This window comes from Myxocyprinus asiaticus, chromosome 43 (assembly GCF_019703515.2).
Source record: "Myxocyprinus asiaticus isolate MX2 ecotype Aquarium Trade chromosome 43, UBuf_Myxa_2, whole genome shotgun sequence".
NCBI lineage: Eukaryota > Metazoa > Chordata > Actinopteri > Cypriniformes > Catostomidae > Myxocyprinus > Myxocyprinus asiaticus.
In genome coordinates this window covers 9,978,496-9,992,996 of record NC_059386.1, presented here as the reverse complement: position 1 = coordinate 9,992,996, position 14,501 = coordinate 9,978,496, and the positions used below count along the sequence as shown (strand labels likewise).

The window sequence follows — 14,501 nt, the reverse complement described above, 5'->3', positions numbered from 1 at the left end:
TGGGGAATAGAGACTATAGTTAGGAGGGCTAAAAGAACAGAGGCAGACCCAGGAAATGGCCCACCAGGCTGTATATTTTTCCCCAAATCAGTTCGTTCTCAAATACTACAGGGGGGGCACTCCTCGAGACTGACAAGTCACCCTGGTAGTGGAAGGACACTGGAGTTTCTGAAGATACAATTTTGGTGGCCCACCATGGAGGAGGATGTCCATTCATTTGTTGCAGCCTGCCCCACTTGCGCTTGAAGCAAGACACCTAGGATGCGTCCTCAAGGGTAGTTGCTCCCACTTCCCATTCCACCCCGACCTTGGGCTCACATCTCAGTTGACTTTATCACGGGACTTCCCCCATCTGAAGGTAACACTGTAATTTTTGTTATTGTTGATAGATTTTCTAAGGCTTGCCATTTCATACCTTTAACCAAGCTGCCCTCTGCCCAAGAAACAGCTAAGCTCCTGTTGCAATATGTTGTCTGACTACACAGTATCCCTCAGGACATTGTGTCAGACTGTGGAACACAATTTACTTCTCAGTTTTGGAAGGCTTTCTTCAGACTCCTGGGTGCATCTGTTAGCCTCTCTTCGGGGTTTCACCCTCAGTCCAATGGGCAGACTGAGAGGATGAATCAAGAGCTGGAGACCACCTTGAGATGCCTTGTTTCGTCCAATCCCACATTATGGAGTAAAGAACTGTTTTGGGTGGAATATGCTCACAACACCCTTAAGAGCTCCTCAACAGGTATGTCACCATTTGAATATCAGTTTGGTTACAAGCCTCCTCTGTTTCCAGAGCAAGAGCCTGAGGTCGGTGTACCTGCAGTGGAGTCAATGGTTCGTCGCTGCCATCACATATGGAGGAAAGCAAGGTCAGCCCTACTACGAGCCTCACGTCGTCACCAACAACAGGCCAACCGATGACGCAGACATGCTCCGCTGTTTCGCCCAGGACAGAGGGTTTGGCTATCCACTCGAGATCTTCCATTGTGGGTGGAATCCCACAAACTGGCCCCTCGCTACATTGGCCCTTTCAAAGTCCTGCAGAGAGTTAATCCAGTGGCATAAAGTATCGGTTTACTCATCTCACAATTCGGTTCGGTTCACGATACTGAACTCATGGTTCAGTTCGTTTCACAATTCTTTAAACTAAGCCTGAATCAAGAAAAGTTAAGATTGAAAGTTTATTATTATTATTATGACTTTATAGTCATATGCAAAACAGTTTGTTTCCTTAATGTAGCTAAAAGAACTGTTTGTAAATGTGCTAAATGGTCCATCAGAGATATACTAGGACTAGCTAATGATTCTGCTTACTGAAAATATGGAATTGCTAGATACATATGCTGCTTACACAGTGTCACTGATTACATACATTTAAAATATTTTAAATTAAAATTGTGTCTTTCTCAAATAGTATTGTCTCTGATTACATCTAAATATAATTTTTTTAAATACATATGCTATTTAATGGAAGTGCATGCTTATCCAGTTAAATAACATAGACATGACATTAGACATTAAGATTATATTCCCCCATAGTATTATAATACATAATATTCAGCATTATATACAGTAGATTAATATGGCACTCTCATTAAACCTCTGTAAACTTTCATTTTCTCTCACGCTGTCAGAGCAGATCACTCTTGCACGTCAAACGGACATTTGATCCCTCGTGCTGAAAAGGCGCGTCTCACTCCCGCTCCTGTTTTCACTTTCAGCCGAACTCATGGTACAACACCTGTGGCTGCTAGTGTGCAATTGTAATTTAGAGATCCTTGTGTCCAATGAAGCGATTTCCATGTGCATGCTGCGTTACATAGGTGTAGGACGTCGCATGAATTGCATAGAACAGACTAAAATAATTTTATATAAAAAAATTAAAAATTAAAAAAACGTCCCATCACCACGATACATGTTGTCACATTTTTTAACGACGATGCATGCCACAATAAACCGTTACATCCCTAATGTGAACCATTTGGAATTACCTGCATTTATGTATAAATTTGTCTGGTTTGATCTTCATCTAAGTTACAATAATGAACAAACACAATCTGTTTGAACTAATAACACACAAATTATTGGATTATTCTTGTGCATACTGAATACATCATTCACCATCAAACATTCACAGTTTAGGTTGGAAAAAGGTAGGCTAATGACGTCAACAAAAGTTAATTAGAGTCAGGAGCAAACCTTGCATCTAGTTAATGAAATGAGATTGGAGGGGTGGGTTAGAGCTACTTTAACTTATAAGAATCACTCAAACATTTTGAGTTTGCTATTCACAAAAAGCATCTGCTGACGTGGACCATGCCTCGTAAAAAAGAGATCTCAGAAGACATACAATCAAGAATTGTTGCTTTGCATAAAGCTGGCAAGGTTTATCTCAAAGAGCTTAGATATTCATCTTTCCACAGTTATACAAACTGTCTTTAAATGGAGACGATTTAGTACTGTGGCAACTCTCTCTAGAAGTGTCTGTCCAGCCATGATTTGGGCCTGCTTTGCTGCTTTGGGGCCTGGACCACTTGCCATCATCAAGGGAAAATGTATTCTCAAGTTTATCAAGATATCCTACAGGATAATGTCTGGCTGTGTGCCAGATGAAGCTCAGTAGAAGTTGGGCGATGCAGCAGGACAATTACCCTAAACATCAAAGTAAATCCACTACAGAATGGCTTAAAAAAAAGAAAATCCACCTTTTGGAGTGGCCCATTCAGAGCCCAGACCTTAACCCAATAGAAATGCCGTGGAATGACCTCAAAAGAGCCATTCACACAGACATCCTCAGAATATGGCTGTACTGAAGCAGTTCTGTAAGGAAGAATGGTCCAAAAATCCTTCTGAATGTTGTGCAGGTCTAATCTGTATCTACCGGAAATGCTTGGTTGAGGTTATTGCTGCTAAAGGAGGATCGACCAGTTATTAAATCCAAGGGTTCACTTACTTTTTCCACAGCACTGTGAATGTTTAATGGGATGTATTCAATAAAGTCATGAATGATTATAATTGTTTGGGTGTTGTCAGCTTAAGCACATTTCATTTGTCTTTACTTGTAACTTTGATGAAGATGAGATCACATTTTAATGATCAATGCAGAAAACCACCAATTCCAAAGAGTTCACATACTTCTTGCCATTGTATATAAATATATATAATGTAGTATACCAGAATATAGTGAATGTATTATTTGCTGTACACCGAATCAGAACAGGGCAACTGAAGTGTGTTATAATTTGAGTAACACACACTCTCTCAAGTAGATCATTTTTGGGTCCCTCACTCTTGCAATAAAGGCATTGATTTGCCGTTGGTGTCTGTGGCATCATGTTGAAGCTGTGTTTGACGTACAAGGTGACCCACAGTAAGTCTAATCTGCTGAAGATGACAGTCAGTGTGGTGTGGTCATTTCTCTAAGGGGATAGAGCTGTCTGTTTGTGTGTGGTGATGTATGAATTAGGGCAATGGAGGAAAGGAAGATGGATAAATAATATATAACTGCAGCCTCACCCTTCCCATGCTGTCTTTCATGGTCTCTATTTCTATCAAAGAGCAAATATGCTTTGGTAAAATACTTACTCATATGGAGTAATGAAAAGGTGTGTCTCTTGTCTTCATCTCTCATTTTATTTTTTTATATTTTCTTTGTAATGCTGAAGTGTGTAATTTCTGCACCATTAGCACCACCAAACAGAATTGCATAAATAATCACTGTCTCAGATTAAAGTAAACTACCCCCATCTTTCATTAGTTGTACAAACAGATAGTCTTGCCCCAAACTCACGTCTTGGTCGAGCCAATGTTGCTGTGTCGGGCTGGACAGGCCATTCACACAAACAGAGGGATATTTTGATTGCACCACAGAGCCACAGTGTTTACACTTGTAGGTGAAATCAAACTACAAATGCCTTACAGTAAAATGTCGTACTTATATGATGTAGGATATTAAGCTTTGATACAAAGAATTTTACATAGAAAAAAATACGAATCAAATATGGGTAGGTGGTGATGGCACGATAAGACTAAGCTCATCAATATTAATTAGCATATACTGATGTTACTAGGTAATCTTCCTACACCGTCCAGTCACGTTACCTAATTAATATTCATGAGCCAAACATTCGCTTTTGTTTTTGAAGATGTTCCATACTGTTTTGGCATTGAAATGCAAAGTCAAGCCAGTTTTGTTACCCTTTTTAAAAAAAATTAAAACAGCAAATTAAAAGGTATCTTTTAAAGTAATCAATTGCTAAATTCATATCAAATTAAAGTCTATATCAGAAATGTGCTGTTAATCCGAGCCAACAGAGGTAAGCTACATATTTTAACGTCAGCCGAAGTGGATATGGGCTAAAAGTTCCTGCCTTTGTTTCTCTTAACACCCATTCACCTTTTCCTTTCTTTCTGTCGTTGATGATTTTTAGGCACATCCCATGCTATCTTACGACTGAAAGCATTGACCATTAAGAAAAGACCATTAAGTGAGCTCTCAGCAGCAATAAATTTTTAAAGAGCATCTATGAAAGATCTGATCTTGTCTTTTGGCAGCACCATATGGTGGTTTTCCACCTCTTGTCCATGTTTATTTACCTTTTGTGCTTTAAAGAGACCATATTCTACACTTTTGTAATATAATATTATTTGTTCTCTGAAGTGTGAAAGGAACATTATCTATAAATATCAATAGATACCACATGACAAAGCATTGGCTGATTCAGATTAAAACATGAATGGAGGGAAATTTTGCCATGTTGAGGTTTTGCAATGTGACCACTGACCAGTGGCTAAAATGGAGTTTGGATGTGAGTGACATGGTCACCATGGAAATAACACTACATAATGAGCTCATGTACGCAGCTGAGAAGCTATATTGTGAATTTAACATCCGCATTTTTGCACATACACATTTGCTGTATTGAATACACAACGTAAACATATTTGCTCTGTGAAAAAGTGCAGAGAAAAAAACAGTAGTTTTATTAAATGTGAGGGGAACATGTCCCCAGTGCGTTTAACACTAATGATTCATAAAAGGCTATATAAATTATTTTTTAATTAGCGCTGTCAGTTAATTAAAAATTTTCATCACGATTAATTGCATAATTTTTCGTAGTTAATCCCGATTAATCACATATTTTGAAAGTGCTGAATTTTGACTCTAAATATAATTATTTTCCTGTACAAATGCATTTATTTCCTCATTAGGAAAGAAAACAAAATAAAATTGAACAGTATAAAGATAGAAATGCACTAAAATAGCACCGATTCAAGTAACATTAAATGCTTCCCAGAGTCTAAGTGGGAGTTTGACTAATTGAAAGAACTTGTCTCCTCATAGGTTGAGTATTAATTGCAATGGGCATTAAATCTCTTAAACTCTCATCCTCCACAATATTAATCAGCTGGCTGACTGTGGCTATCCACTTTTTTACAGCGATTGTGAAGCCATGTTCATGATTTGCGTCAGGGTGTCAGCGCCAGCTTCAAGCGCCGCTTTGAACTCCACATGAAAAGCGCTTGCAGACAAAAATGTCTCATTCTGCATTTTAGTAATAGTTAAGACTTGACATGCTTCTGTGTTTGAGGTGTTTGTGCGTCAGTGTAATGACTCCGGGTGGACACATCGACACATTACAAAGGTTCCGCCTTTCCAACAAGTGTTTATGCTGGTTATGCTGGTTATGCTGTATTGACGATAAATGTGTTAATTGCGATTAAGAAAAATTAACATGTTAAACTTTTAAAATTAATCTCATACTAGAGTTTGACAGCTCTAGTTTTAATACATAGATTAATTGTACATTTTCAACATGTTTTCCACCAAGTTCAGCAAAAAATAGGCTCCACTGCGAATCCTCACATTTCCGATACTGAAACACAGCAGTCCTTGGCTTACAAAGTCATTGTGAATGCTGTAACCTGTTAATATTGGTGCTAAAATGAACATGCACTGGTCACACCCTGTAGATGCAGTATGCGTGAAACAGGCCCTAGACTAAAGACATTGAACTCCTGTTTTCCATTATATGATACATTTTGTTGGTTTCTTCTTAAAGTGTTGGACATAAAGTGGATTTAAATTATTATTTTTTTTCTTAGAATCCTTCACTGCAGACCACAAACCCCTGATGGGCGAAGCTCCAGAGAGGAGGGGATTTTTTCTTGGCTGCGGCTTTAACAGTGCAGGTAGGTCACAGAGGTCACAGAGCTTGCATTAACACACACAGACACCTTTTACTTCAAGTTGACCTGTATCAAATAAATTATTTTACCTTGTGGCTCTGCAGAGTTTACATACAAAGTTCACCCCTACCCACTCTCCATGTACACATGACCTACTCAAGTGGTGCATCTCATCTCGCTACCTACCCAGCAAACACATTTACGTTGTGGTGACATTACTGCCACATTCCATTTTTACTTTGCTACGTTGCTCCTGATCTCCACATTGTGACAATGTAGAAATGTAAGACGCAAGAAGGCTGTGACAACATTGTTGCGTAACTTTCAGCAACTGCAAGATGATGTTCCAGCTCAGCTAACACATTAAGCCTCAAAATAAAATAGCAAATTATGCAAAAAAAAAACCATTGCTAATATTTTACAAAATATTACAAAAGTTATATTTACAGTAAAATATTCAATTATAATCAACATGTTAATTATTAACATTTAAAAAATACAACATATCATGAGTTTATTAATACATATTACAATGGTATTGTAATTTTTGTAATTGCTCTACCAAAAAGTACATATTAGTAAAAGTATATATAAAACACGTACTGTAGCATATTAGGTATAATTAAGAATAACAACTTCACAACCTTAAACCTAAAATACTGAACTTATTGTCTCCTCCTCAGACAGCCTTGAGATGATTGGACAGCTTATTCCCCTTATTACATGAACATTTAACAAATAAATATATAAATGAACATGAAATATTATCTGCAATACCTGGATGACTGATTAAATACACTGCCTGGCCAACAAAAAAGTTGCATACTCTAAAATTTCTTTATGCAAACAACCTTATGCAACGTCACAACATTTATTTCAGTCCAGAGCTGCATTCATCTTTGGTCAAGATATTGTATTGATGACAGGAGAGTCGAACCACTCCGTAAAGTCTTCTCCAGCACATCCAAAAGACTTTCAATGAGGTTAAGGTCAGGACTCTGTGCTGGCCAATTCATGTGTGAAAATGATTCCTCATGCTCCCTGAACCACTCTTTCACAATTTGAGCCCGAAGAATCTTGGCATTGTTGTCCTTGAATATGCCCATGCCATAGTCAGGAAAGAAAAAATCCATTGATGGGATAACCTGATCTTTCAGTACATTCAGGTAGTCAGCTGACTTCATTTTATTGCCGCATAACGATGCTGAGCCTAGACCTGACCAAAGGAAGCAACCCCAGATCATAACACTGCCTCCAGAGGCTTGTACAGTGGGCACTATGCATGACGGGTGCATCGCTTCATGCGCTTTCCTTCTTACCCTGACGCACACATCACTTTGGAATAGGGTAAATCTGGACTCTTCAGACCACATGACCTTTTTCCATTGCTCCACAGTCCAATCTTTATGCTCCCTAGCAAATTGAAGTCGTTTTTTCCGATTAGATTCACTAACAAGTGGCTTTCTTGTGGCCACACAGCTGTTTAGTCCTAATCAAAAGTTCTCGTCACACTGTGCATGTGGAAATGCTCTTACTTTCACTACTAAACATAGCCATGAGTTTTACAGTTAATTTTACGATGTGACTTCACCAAGCGTTTTAGTGATCTCTGATCACGATCATTCAAGATGACCACATTTCTTCATGAAGCTGACGGTTCAGCACTATCCTTCCAGGTTTTAATAATGTGTTGGACAGTTCTTAACCCAATTCCAGTGATTTCAGCAATCTCCTTAGTTGTTTTCTTTGCTTGATGCGGGCCAATAATTTGCCCCTTCTGAAACACAGTAACATAATTTCCATGACCACGGGATACATCTTCTGACATGGTTGTTTAAGAAATGAGAAGCTACACACTGCAACAGTTAGAGTAAAATATTTGTTGCCCGTTGAAACATATTATTCACTGCAATAATGATCCAATCATAGGCTCTTAAGTACTGTATAAGTTTGAGCCCAGATGTGTAGTCACTATTCATAAATATTTGATCACTGAATGCCAAGATTGACCAATCAGAATCGAGTATTCTAGCAAGTTGCATATTAAACTTGGGAATTTAACTTAATTTTCAACTTTCAAATGTGCCATAACTCTGCATCCTTCTGGACATCCCAATTGGGTATGATGCAGAAATCTTTATATATTAGTATATTAGTCTTATATTAATATTGTGTTAATACATTTACGGTTTTAAACGTTTGCTTTGAATGTAGTGGCTGCCCAATCCAGCTGTTAAATGGTTAGTAGTTGGCTTTCAGTCAATGACATTTTAACAGAAATTTGACATGTATGCATTCCAAAAAGAAAAAGATAAAAGGAAAGCATTACCTTCCAGATGTTGTGGCATGACTGAATGTGTGCTGTCTGCAAGTTTAGCTGATTTGTTGACCACTGGCATCTATGGATCAATGATATATTAGTAAATTACTGGCCTGCAACCATTTGTCATACAGTATATTGTGAATTGTGTGAATATGTTTTTCTACATTAATACTCACACCTACCATAAAATCTCATCTTTTGTTTTCCATTCTTGAAGACATTAATGTTGTAAAATTAGTTTTTAATTAAAATTAGTTTTTAATATGACTATTTAAGAAAAGACTTCAAATACTTATAAAATAAAGGAAAACTATAACACTGATTAATTGCTTTATTCCAGCACTAGCAGAATATTTTATTAGTTTACCCTAACATCCTGAGACCCAGAAAATGTATAATTTTGTCTTATAGATTTTTTTTTAATATCACTGTTTGGTGAATAACACAGCTTTCTAATGATACAGGCTAATTATTATGTTTCTGCTCCATACCTTTACTTTTTAAGACATTATTTGACAGAAGATTTATTCAAACATACATAAAACAACTTGCTACAACTTGTAGTAAGTGTACAGCGATCCCAGCGATTTGTCAAGCTACAACATTGTTGAAATTTTGTGGAAACATTTAAATAGTTTAAAGCTGTGATGTTTTATCAAAAATAACGACAACAACAAAAAAGTCAAGTCGTGTTTCATCGCGTTTCTACATAGGCTACAGTAAAATGCTTATTCGGACATCCGACTGAAAATGTCACAAAACAAAAAAAAAAAAAAAAATGACATCACAAGAAAATGCCTAATACACTTTAAGCTACACCAATATTTATAACAGTGGCGTTGTTTCAGAAATTCAATATCATCTTAGAAATGTTCCAAATTTGTTATGTTTCAATATTTAATTATCTTATTTTGCTGATATAGAAATACAATACTCACCTTGATGAATCGCAGCAGCTCCGCTTCAGACGGCCCAACTGTCAGTTGAAATGTAAATGATATTCGTACTTCAGGACAGTGATGTGTGCAGTATATGTCGTAGAGTGGTGGTCAACACGATGTAAGCACAGCCTTTATCGGTGACTCGGAACGATGGTAAAACCGCAACTTTGTGACAGTATGGTTACAACCTCCACAACAAGACTTAAAATTGGCAACCTTTTGGCCACATTGTTGCAACGTTGGTAGAAGGTTTGCGACGTTGAGACAACATTCTGTGTTTGCTGGGTAGCTCCCTATGTCATGAATCAGTATATGGTGAACATGAATTTGGTCACTGGCAAGGGTGTTAATCCACTGAGCACTGGGACACTTATGACTCAATCACCTGAGACACGATACAAGGTCGTGCATTAAATGCAATTGACATTCTTGTGCATTTTCTTGGTAGATATTAAAGCTTACAGTGTTATTATGAAAGATAAATGACATAAAAGGGATACTGTTTGTATATCTTTCATCCAAACAATCTTTTAAATATTAGACTTTTTAGAAGATAAAAAATACACTCCTTTTAAGACTTTGAGTTCATAATTTTACACTTGCAGTTGTCATCTAATAAATTGAGAGACTTCAGAAGACATGACAATGTTTCTGGTAAGGGAATATAGTGAGCAACAATGCTGCCTGGGTTTTAGGGTGCATTCTGGACATTTTTAGGGAGCGACCATTTCAGTGCCCTGGAACGATTTTGCGATTGAGACTTAGAAATGGCCGACTCCCTGGTCAGTGCCCTGACTATTGAACTGGGGAGCTGATTGAGTTTCACCCAAGGTCAGCACAGTTTAAACTTTGACCCCTGTGTGTTTAGTACTTAAGAGATCCAGTGTGTTGCGTTGTGGCCTTCTGTTACTGTGCTCTCAAAGTGCATAGTTTATAGAGGTTTCTGAAGAAAGTATCTAGAAGAAACAAGTCAATCAGAATAAAGATTATGATTACTATTTAGTGTTGGGCAATATATCGAATATTCACTATGCAATTTTGCTGGCAACATGAAATTAACAACAACGTGGATATCGCACACTCTTTAATATGCTTTTTATTTGGCCATTAACTTTTTAAAGGCTGCTTCAATAGACTAGTTTTGCAATCCTTGTCACATAAGTATGAGTGTTAAATCAAATTTTAATAGCATCTCTGATTTAAACTTTTGTAACAAATGTGACCAGAAATTTGAATCAGATCAAACTATCAGTTTCAAAGAATTAATTCAAAACTCTGTTTCAACTATTTAGTTTTCTCATCACTCACAATTGTTCGCTTATTTTAACCACGGTAGATTTTTACTCTGTTTTACTTTATGCTTTATACATTTTTAATCTACTGGCTGTTTGGTCAAAAGGATCTTTCCTTTCCTTCCATTTAAGTAAAATATCATTTTAAGCAATTTAAGAGCAAATTCCTAAATATTGAGATATGTATTGAACATTGCTTTTATGGTGAAAAGGCTAAAAAATATTGATATATAATATTATTTTTTTTTATAACGCCCAGCCCTGATTATATTACATGTAAACACAAGATAATTAGAGATTGCAAAGTGAATATAGGTGGTGGTATTTTTGGACGTAGATGGGTCGTGATTTTGAAGGTCGGATGAAACTCATTCCGGCTCTAGAGTTACGCTGATGTTGCTCAGTTTGGGTGGGTCACCTTGCAGGCATTCAAAGCTGCTGACGGACAACGGGCCACGATCATGTGAACGGATCGGAATACATAAGCGATAGGAATCATAATCAGATATTATATACATTCACACATTTATTTCTGACCTCAGCATGCAAAACGTATTTCCTGGAACAGAGGAGCACGAGAGGCTTCGACGTATTACGTTATTTGATGGAAATCATCAACATTTGCAAATACTCATATGTATTATTACTTTTTCCCACATTTTAATAGTAGTTAAGTCATCAAATCTATTAAATAAATGTAAGTATGGAAATACTGTAATGGGGTAACAAAAAATGATAAACAAATCAAAACTATGATATATTTTAGCTTCTTCAAAGTAGCCACTCTTTGTCTAAATTACAGCACTGCACACTCTGGGTATTCTGTCAATCAACTTCATGAGGAGCCACCTGGCATGCTTTTTGAACAGTATTAAAGCAGTTCCCATGTATGCTTGACATTTTTCAGCCTGATCTCATGAAAATTATGTGACTGTGACAACATTTTTGCTAAATGATACGACTTGGTTCACTACACGTATCGCTGCACTTACAAGGTGAAATGTCCACTGAGGGGCACTAAAAGAGAGTTTAATGTTCTCCCAAAATGATCCGTTTTTTTTTTAAGGTTATTGCTCTGAGTTTTAAATTAATAAAACAAACCTCCTTAACCTAGACCTTTAACAGAAACCTAACCAATAGTGTCATAAGAAGCATATGTGAGATGTTTTTTGTTCTATTTTGAAATGAACAAAACCGACAATGTGAGGTGAACAAAACGGACATCCCTACCCTAAACCTGACACCTAAACCTAAACGATAATGTCATAAAAGCAAATGTGAGATGAAAAAATGCAATAGCTGATGCAGCCACGTCATTTTGTGGCGCTTCCATGACACTTTCGGTTTACGTGTCAACTTGTCTGCTTTGCTGGTCTCAAACCCCGGTCTTCCAGAATCCAACGCTCTTTTAGTTGTGCCACCATGCAAATTAGTTACGGTTAGCTTGTGTATGTAATTGGTTATGTAATGCTAGTGTTAAAATACAGGTATATCGTCTTTCAAATCAGGTGTTATAGTAAAAGTGTTTCGATGTGAAAAGTTAGTATTTTGTGGGGAACAGAGAGAAAAATAAGTGTTTATAAACTGTTAATCTGCTGTTTTACTTGTGATTTGTGTAAATAAAAGTCATTGCTGTTGTAGCGCCTTAGCCTGTAGCGTAGTGCTTATTTCACCAGAAAACTGCAATATGTAGAATGAGGCACGTAAATGTGATTTTGCAAAAAGGTAGTTATAGTAACGTTTTTACTGAGACCAGGTTAAAACTTTTAGTTTGTAAACACATTCACACATAGGCACAACTTAAGCCTGAAATACTCTGCACAAGTACGTGAACGCAGACGCTTCTGGCTACGCAAACTCAATTTTGTGCATCATTGCATTCCGAAAAGTGTCATAACACAATGCAAGTATGCGTTGCATTTTTAATGTTGTTGGAAAGGGTGCTATGTAGCAAACTTTAGTTTGAACTGTCCACTTCTACGGCAAGTTTTCTCTTTCAAGTCAACTACTGTCATGGTGGAGCAACAATTTGTAGAGAATATTGCTGAGCAAGTCAATACATGTTAAATTAACTTAATAATAAGACATCTAGTTTTATTGAACACTTACTTTTGAAGATAACTCTATTGCACCCTTGCGTGGTAAGGTTTCATACTGCTACAGTAACACAAAAACGCACTTCAAGCACTTGGGTCTGCATTCGTTTTTGCGTAAGGTATGTTTCTAGCCATTGTCTACAAAAAGTTTAAGCATATAAGCATAAGCCTTTAGATCAAAAGGTCTTTTAAGCAAACATTCACCCAAAAATTAAAATTCTTTTTTTTATTTACTCACCCACATGTTGTTGCCAACACTTGTGCTAATATTTTTTCCATTAAAAATAAAAGTTTTTTTTTTTTTTTTTAATGGTTCTGAGGTCTTGTCATACAATGACAGTCCATAGTGACCATTGCTGTCAAGCTTTAAAAAATGACAAAATGCACAATAAAAGTACCATAATAGTAGTCCATGTGAGTCATGCGCTATTGTCCAAGCCCTCTGAAGCCATACAAAAGTATTATGTGAAGGCAAAGACTGAAATTTAAGTTACTCACTGATAATCTTGCCCCTGCCAAAGCTCACGCCTAGCCCGCATCCAGATCCAAAACTTTTGTGTCAACATCATTGATGGCAAAATAACATAGGTTTTGCAATGTAAAGTAAAATTTTTGTGAACTATTCCTGTAGCATCATGACAAACATAAATTAGTCATGGATATAAAACCTTTTGACTGGTGCTGTACTCAATCATGAATCATAACACTGAAAATCAATTAAATCTGTGATGAAATAGGCTATAGCAGATTTGCTCTAATAGAAAAATGTGTGATGGTAATGTACAATTCTAATAAAGAGAGAAAGTGATAGACACTCATCCATATGAATGTCAAAGCTGTAATGAGAAGTGTTTAAAGTGGGTTTTTAGCCTGGTACTCATACTATAAGATTTTGATCAGGGATTCTCCTTGGGTCTGATTGCATCAGAACTGTGGGAGGATTTGTGTGTGTGTGTGTGTGTACTGGAATGGAAAGGATTCCATCAGTATGCATGACCACGAAGATGTCGTCCTTCCCTGCTGCTTCCAACATGTCCCACCATTTGTCTTCAGTCCGGTTCTTCCCTGTCTGTCTCTGTCATCCTCTTGTTCATCACATCATTTAATAGGGGCAGACAAATACGGAGAAGTGGAAGTTGTCTTGATAAGAGTTTAAAGACTAGTTCAATGGTGTACCATTTACCTGGTGTGTGTATGTGTGTGTGTGTGATAAGAGAAGAGGTTAATCTGAGGCAGATGGTGACCCCTTGGTGATGTGATTGCTAAGAGCCGATACCCTTCGGGAGAAAACACCTGTTCTGTTCCAGCATAATCATGCTGCCTTCCAAGATTTGGCCAAATTCTTGGCCGAATCATATTACTAACTTTGATTTGAAGAAAGTATTTAAAAATTGTCAGAAAGACAAAGGTACAAGACTGTGTACATTTATTATGTTTGCTATGTTTTTTGTTGTTGATGTTGTTTTAATGATGGAATGATGAACTACAATCCCATAATGTAATGTGAATGATGTAATCAAATTAAAAACGACAGAAAACTTTTGATTTATGTAAAGTTGTTGATTATAAGTGTAGAAACAATACATTTTAAGTTTATTGCAAAATATTCAAGTATATACAAATATGTAATTAGTTCAAAAGAGTAGGGAGAGTACACTGTACA

The 14,501-nt window shown here is 36.9% G+C and overlaps 1 pseudogene; it reads left to right on the top strand.

Annotated features, from left to right (window-relative positions):
• LOC127433217 (sarcosine dehydrogenase, mitochondrial-like) overlaps positions 1–14,501 on the top strand; it is an 85,678-nt pseudogene that overhangs the window by 30,440 nt on the left and 40,737 nt on the right.